This window comes from Accipiter gentilis, chromosome 16 (genome assembly GCF_929443795.1).
Source record: "Accipiter gentilis chromosome 16, bAccGen1.1, whole genome shotgun sequence".
NCBI classification, from domain to species: Eukaryota; Metazoa; Chordata; class Aves; order Accipitriformes; family Accipitridae; genus Astur; species Astur gentilis.
The window spans coordinates 2,261,770-2,268,512 of record NC_064895.1 but is presented as its reverse complement, the minus strand read 5'-3'; the positions used below and the strand labels follow the sequence as shown (position 1 = coordinate 2,268,512).

General features: G+C 58.4%; 1 long non-coding RNA gene across 1 annotated transcript; it reads left to right on the top strand.

Annotated features, from left to right (window-relative positions):
* The first annotated feature begins 553 nt into the window (after positions 1 to 553).
* LOC126046769 (uncharacterized) lies at positions 554 to 3,058 on the top strand. Its single transcript, XR_007508413.1, has 2 exons — positions 554 to 1,944; positions 2,201 to 3,058. It is a non-coding gene; the product is annotated as an uncharacterized LOC126046769 (long non-coding RNA).
* The last annotated feature ends 3,685 nt before the right edge of the window (positions 3,059 to 6,743 follow it).

Genomic DNA, 6,743 nt, shown 5'->3' with positions numbered 1-6,743 from the left:
GCTGCTTTGGGGGAATTCACTTTGAGATTAAAGGAAAACTTTAATTCCGTTAGCGTCCCTTAACGAGGGTGCCCCAGCTGGAGACTAAGCCGAGCTTAACTAAGCCAGGTCTTGATTCGCATCATGACCGACCGCTGCCCCACTTGCAGGGCGCCACCGTTTTGGGGGGGTCGGGATGCCCATCCCCTCCTCCCCCAGGAGGGATCCCCTGGGGATGTCCCTCTGTCCGTCCCGGGGGGGGGGGGGGGGGTTCTGGGGGTCCCAGCTCGCCCCTATTCCCACCCTTCTCCCCTTGGGCCGGGGGGGAGGATGTGGGGCTCGGCCCCAGCCCCCCCCCGCCACTGCTCCCCAGGTGAGAGCAGGGGGCGAGGGGGGGTCTGGGGCACGGAGTGGGGCTTGTTGGGGGGGGATTTTGGTGTGGAAGCCCCCTGGGGAATGGCCCGCAGCCCCCTCCTGCCCCACATCGCTGCCCCCCTGGCACGGTTCGCCCCCTCCCGCCACATTCCTGTCCCCGCCCACTCTCGTCCCTGTCCCCGCCCACTCCCGTCCCTGACCCCGCCCACTCTTCGCTTCTCCCGCCCGTTAGGCCCCGCCCTCACCCCTCCGCTCGCGTCCGGTGGCGTCACGCGGCGCGTAGCCAATGGGAGTGGAGAACGTGTGGGCGGGGCGGTGGCTACAGCCAGCCGGATGTTGGCGAAGGGGCGGGGCCGCTGTGGGGGATCCCAGTCAGCTCCCAGTTTGCCGTGGGGTGTTCCCAGTCCAATCCCAGTTTGCCTTGGGGTGATCCCAGTCAGCTCCCAGTTTGCCGTGGGGTGTTCCCAGTCCAATCCCAGTTTGCCTTGGGGTGATCCCAGTCAGCTCCCAGTTTGCCGTGGGGTGTTCCCAGTCCAATCCCAGTTTGCCTTGGGGTGATCCCAGTCAGCTCCCAGTTTGCCGTGGGGTGTTCCCAGTCCAATCCCAGTTTGCCTTGGGGTGATCCCAGTCAGCCCCCAGTTTGCCGTGGGGTGTTCCCAGTCCACTCCCAGTTTGCCGTGGGGTGATCCCAGTCAGCTCCCAGTTTGCCGTGGGGTGATCCCAGTCAGCTCCCAGTTTGCCGTGGGGTGTTCCCAGTCCACTCCCAGTTTGCCGTGGGGTGATCCCAGTCAGCTCCCAGTTTGCCGTGGGGTGATCCCAGTCCACTCCCAGTTTGCCGTGGGGTGATCCCAGTCCGATCCCAGTTTGCCATAGGGTGTTCCCAGTCCACTCCCAGTTTGCCATGAGGTGATCCCAGTCTGATCCCAGTTTGCAATGGGGTGATCCCAGTCAGCTCCCAGTTTGCCGTGGGGTGTTCCCAGTCCACTCCCAGTTTGCCATGGGGTGATCCCAGTCCACTCCCAGTTTGCCGTGGGGTGCTCCCAGTCCACTCCCAGTTTGCCGTGGGGTGCTCCCAGTCCAATCCCAGTCTGGTGAGGAGCCCCACACGGGTGCTTCCCCTTCCCGAGCCCTTTGCCCATCCCCACAGGGGACCAAAACCCTGTTACCCCCCACAGCAGCTTCATTAATCAATCCCAGGTTCATTAATCCCAGCTTCGTTAATTAATCCCAGGTTTGTTAATTAGTCCCGGGTTCATTAATCCCGGCCAGGCCCTTGCCCAGGCCCAGCTCAGCCTCACCTTTCCCCAAACTACTAATTTTTTTTAGTGGCTCCCTTTTCCAGCATTTCCTCTAAAAACCTCCCCCCACCGTGATCCCAGCAGGAACAGGGAAACGGCCAAAAACCGCCGGCGATCCCGGCTCCTCGCTGCGGGGCGTATAAATCCCACTTTGGCTGATTTATTCCCAAAAATCCCAGGTCGGTTGGTGTCTCCTTGGGGGAGGAATTCAATTTTCCCCTCGGACGTCGCCGCAGATCCCGGCGGAGGATCCGGCACGTCACACTGACGCCGTCAGCATCCGGATGTCCAGGTGCCCGGGAAACCGTCGCGTGGTCGTGCCGGGATGCGGTGGGAACGGCCGGGGGGACATCGGCTCCGGAAAGAGCCGGAAAACTCCCCCCAGCTCCGCTGTTTCCGCGGGCAGGGCAAGCCGGACAGGGTCTGTGTCGGCGGAGCCGGGTGGGTTTTTGGGGAATGCCAGTCCCGGCGGCTCCGATGGCAGGAAAGAGGCTCCGGGTTGGGGTGGGGATGGGGGGGAGCATCTGCACAGATCTGTCCCTTCACAGAGCATCCCATGAGCATCCTCTGAGCATCCCCTGAGCATCCCGTGAGTATCCCAGGAGCACCAAGTGAGCATCCCCTAGGCATCCCGCGAGCATCCCGCGAGCATCCCGTGAGCATCCTGCAAGCATTCCCTGAGCATCCCGCAAGTATCCCCTAAGCATCCCACGAGCATCCCCTGAGCATCCCATGAGCATCCCATGAGCATCCTGCAAGGATCCTGCGAGGATCCCCTGAGCATCCCGCAAGCATCCCCTGAGCATCCCATGAGCATCCTGCAAGGATCCTGCGAGGATCCCCTGAGCATCCCGCGAGTGTCTCGGTCCCCGGCAGCGTCTCCCTGCCAGCAGCAATCCCCCATCCTGCTACTTTCAGGGTTCTCCATGGGGATTTTGGGAGTGATCCCGCTGCACATGGCATATCTTTCCCTCCTTAATTTCAAAAACAGTTAAAAAAACCCCCAACCCAAAACACCCTAATTTACCCTTTTTTCTCCCCAGATTTTCCCAGGCGGAAGCGGCATGGGGTTTTCTCAGTTATAACTCAACCAACTGCCCCAAAAATGGGGAAATCTCATCTTTAGTGGAGATTTGTCAGTTTCCCGCAGGATTTGGGGGGTTTCTAGGCCTGGACCACTGCCCAGCATCCCTAATTTTTCCCCTTTCTGCAGTATCTGGGCAGAAAAAAATCTATTTAAAGCCATTAGTGATGATTTTTTACCTTTTTCCCAGGAATTACAAGCGAGGACAGAGGCAGCTTTTCACTCCGCGACGTTCCCAGCCCAGCGGAGCGATGCAGCCGATGTTTTTCTGTTAAAAAAAAAAAAAAAAAAGGCAAAAAATCCCCCCAAATTATTAACCCACCGGCAGTATTTCTCATCCCGCTGCCACAGGGAGCCAATTCCAGAACCCCAGGTGGGAGCAGGAGGGGGTAGGGGGTAAACCCCCTATTTGGGGGTCATTATATCCCTAATTCTGGAGTAATTATCCCCAAATTCTGGGGCCATCCCCCAATTCTGGGGTCATTAAATCCCTAATTTTGGGGTCATGACTCCCATTTCTAGAGTCATTAAATCCCTAATTCAGGAGTAATTAGCCCCAAATTCTGGGGTCAGGATCCCCCAATTCTGGAATAATTAAATCCCTAATTCTGGGGTAATTAGTTGCAAATTCTGGGGTCATCATCCCCAGTTCTGGCAAAATTAAACCCCCAATACTGGGGTAATTAGCCCCAAATTCTGGGGCCATTCCCCAATTCTGAGGTCATTAAATCCCTAATTTTGGGGTCGTGACCCCATTTCTGGAGTAATTAAATCCCTAATTCTGGGGTCGTTAATTCTCTAGTTTGGGAGTCAGAATCCCCCAATTCTGCAGTAATTTGCCCTAAATTCTGGGGCCACGATCCCCCAATTCTGGGGTGATTAGCCCCAAATCCTGGGGTTGTTAAACCCCTAATTTAGGGGTCATGACCCCCAATTCTGGGGTCATCACCCCAGGGAGGTGGGAATCAGGCCGGGGGGGGGCAGTTGGAGCAAAAATAGGGGGTGGGAGAGGATTTGGGGGGGAGGGGAGACCCCTCCTGCTCTCAGCCCCCCCGGGCCCAAGGAGAGAGGGGTTCTCATGGGGGGGCCATGACAGAGGGGGGGGGGGGGGGCTGCTCACCTCTCCCCACACCCAATTCCACCTGAGGTTTTGGGGGGGGGGGGGGAGCTGAGGGACCCCCCCCAAACCGGGCTGTGAACACGTTGGGGCGGGTTTGGTGACTTGGAGATGGTTTCCCGGGGTTTGGGCTTTATTGGAGGGGGTTACACTTATTGGGGGGGGGGCTATCCTAATTTTTGGGGGGTATCCTAATTGGGGGGGGGGGCTATCCTAATTTGGGGGGAGCTATCTTTATTTGGGGTGAGCTTTCCTCATTTTGGGGGTTCTATCCCTATTTTGGGGCATCTATCCTTATTTGGGGGGGCTATCCCTAATTTGGGGGGTCTATCCTTATTTTAGGGGGCTGAATTTGGGGGGGGGGTCCCCAAACATCCCGCATGACCCCTCGGTGCTGCCAGGGGCGGCTCATCTGTTGTCTTCCTGGAGGAGTTCCTCTGCGGGGGGGGGAATTGTGGGGTGAAAGTGGAGGAATTTGGGGGAAGAGGAGGAATTTGGGGTGAAAGTGGAGGAATTGGGGGTAAAAGAGGAGGAAATTGGGATAAAAGAGGAGGAATTTGGGGTAAAAGAGGAGGAATTTGGGGAGAAAGTGAAAGAAATTGGAGTCAAAGAGGAGAATTTGGGGTGAAAGTGGAAGAAATTGCGGTGAAAGAGGAGAATTTGGGGTGAAAGAGGAGAATTTGGGGTGAAAATAGAGGAATTTGGGGTGAAAGAGGAAGATTTTGGGATGAAAGAGGAGGAAGTTGGGGTAAAAGAGGAGGAAATTGGGGTAAAAGGAGGAGGCATTTGGGAGGAAGAGGAGGAATTTGGGGTGAAAGGGGAGGAAATTGGGGTAAAAGGAGGAACTGGGGGGGGAGAAGAGGAATTTGTTTCAATTTGGCCTTTTCAGCGACGCTGCAGTGTGGCAGTGCCCCCCCCCCAACCAAAACTCCTGGCATCGGGCTTCCTTCTCATAAATAAATGGGGAAATCGGGTCAGTTTCCTGCTTATTCACCAAAAATAATAATTCAACAGTTTTGAAGCAGAAAAGAGGCTGAAATTTCAGCAAAGCCCCCTCAGCCCTGGCAGATCCGAAAGCCACGGTGTTTGCCAAAAACTCCTCGTTCTCGTTCCCGTTCCCGTTCCCTGCAGCACCGGCATGATCCGGCCTTTCCCGGTGGATCCCGGGGGTCGGGAAATCCGAGGGGGGAACCCGTGGCCTCATCCTGCGCCCAATGCTTGGGAGCTGCTTTGGGTCCGATCCGCAGAGATTTGGCGATGCTGAGGGCTGGGGGGTGCAGCGGGTCCTGAATGCAGCTGAACGGGGATAACGGGGGTGCTGGGGATACTGGGAGCACTGGAGATACTGGGGGGTACTGGGGATACTGGGAGCACTGGGGATATTTGGGGGACTGAGGATGCTGGGAGCATTGGAAATACTGGGGGCACTGCAGATAACTGAGGGCACTGGGGATACTGGGGTTGCTGGGGATAACTGGGGGTGCTGGGGATACTGGGGTTGCTGGGTATAACTGGGGGCACTGGGGATAACTGGGGGCAATGCAGATAACGAGATACTGGGGGCACTGGGAATACTGGGAGCACTGGAGATACGGGGGGGTACTGGGAGCACTGGAGATTCTGGGGGGTACTGGGGATATTGGGAGCACTGGGGGATACTGGGGGTGCTGGAGATACTGGGGGGTACTGAGGCTACTGGGAGCACTGGGGATATTGGGGGCACTGGGGATAACTGGGAGCACTGGGGATACTGGGGTTGCTGGGTATAACTGGGGGCACTGGGGATAACTGGGGGCACTGCAGATAACTGGAGATACTGGGGGCATTGGGAATACTGGGAGCACTGGAGATACTGGGGGGTACTGGGGATATTGGGAGCACTGGGGGCTACTGGGGATACTGGGGGTGCTGGAGATACTGGGGGGTACTGAGGCTACTGGGGGCACTGGGGATATTGGGGGCACTGGGGATAACTGGGAGCACTGGGGATACTGGGGTTGCTGGGTATAACTGGGGGCACTGGAGATACTGGGGGCATTGGGAATACTGGGAGCACTGGAGATACTGGGGGGTACTGGGGATATTGGGAGCACTGGGGGCTACTGGGGATACTGGGGGTGCTGGAGATACTGGGGGGTACTGAGGCTACTGGGAGCACTGGGTATACTGGGGGCACTGGGGATAACTGGGAGCACTGGGTATACTGGGAGCACTGGGGATAACTGGGAGCACTGGGGATACTGGGAGCACTGGGGGGTACTGGGGATACTGGGGGCGCTAGAGATACTGGGGAGTACTGGGGGCACTGGGGATAACTGGGGGTGCTGGGGATACTGGGAGCACTGGGTATACTGGGAGCACTGGGGATATTGGGGGCACTGGGGATAACTGGGGGTGCTGGGGATACTGGGGTCGCTGGGGATAACTGGGAGCACTGGGGATATTGGGGGCACTGGGGATAACTGGGGGTGCTGGGGATACTGGGGTCGCTGGGGATAACTGGGAGCATTGGGTATACTGGGAGCACTGGGGATATTGGGGGCACTGGGGATATTGGGGGCACTGAAGATACTGGGGATACTGGGAGCACTGGAGACACTGGGGTCGCTGGGGATAACTGGGGAGGGGGCTGTGGGGCCGTGGCCGTGGGTCAGAGCCCGGGACACGCCCCCCTCCCGCCCCGCCGGCTCCACCCCGACGCCCCGCCCCTTTTCACAGCGGGTGGGGGGGAGTGGGGCGTGTTCCCCCGCCCTACGGCCCCGCCCCCCCCGCCCCGCGGCGCCTGGAACGTTTGCGAAGTAAACACCGCCGGGCCCCGCCCCCCCCCGCCTCGCACCGCCCAACCCAATCCCCGCACCGCGACTCCACCCCCCACCCGCCCTCCCCACCC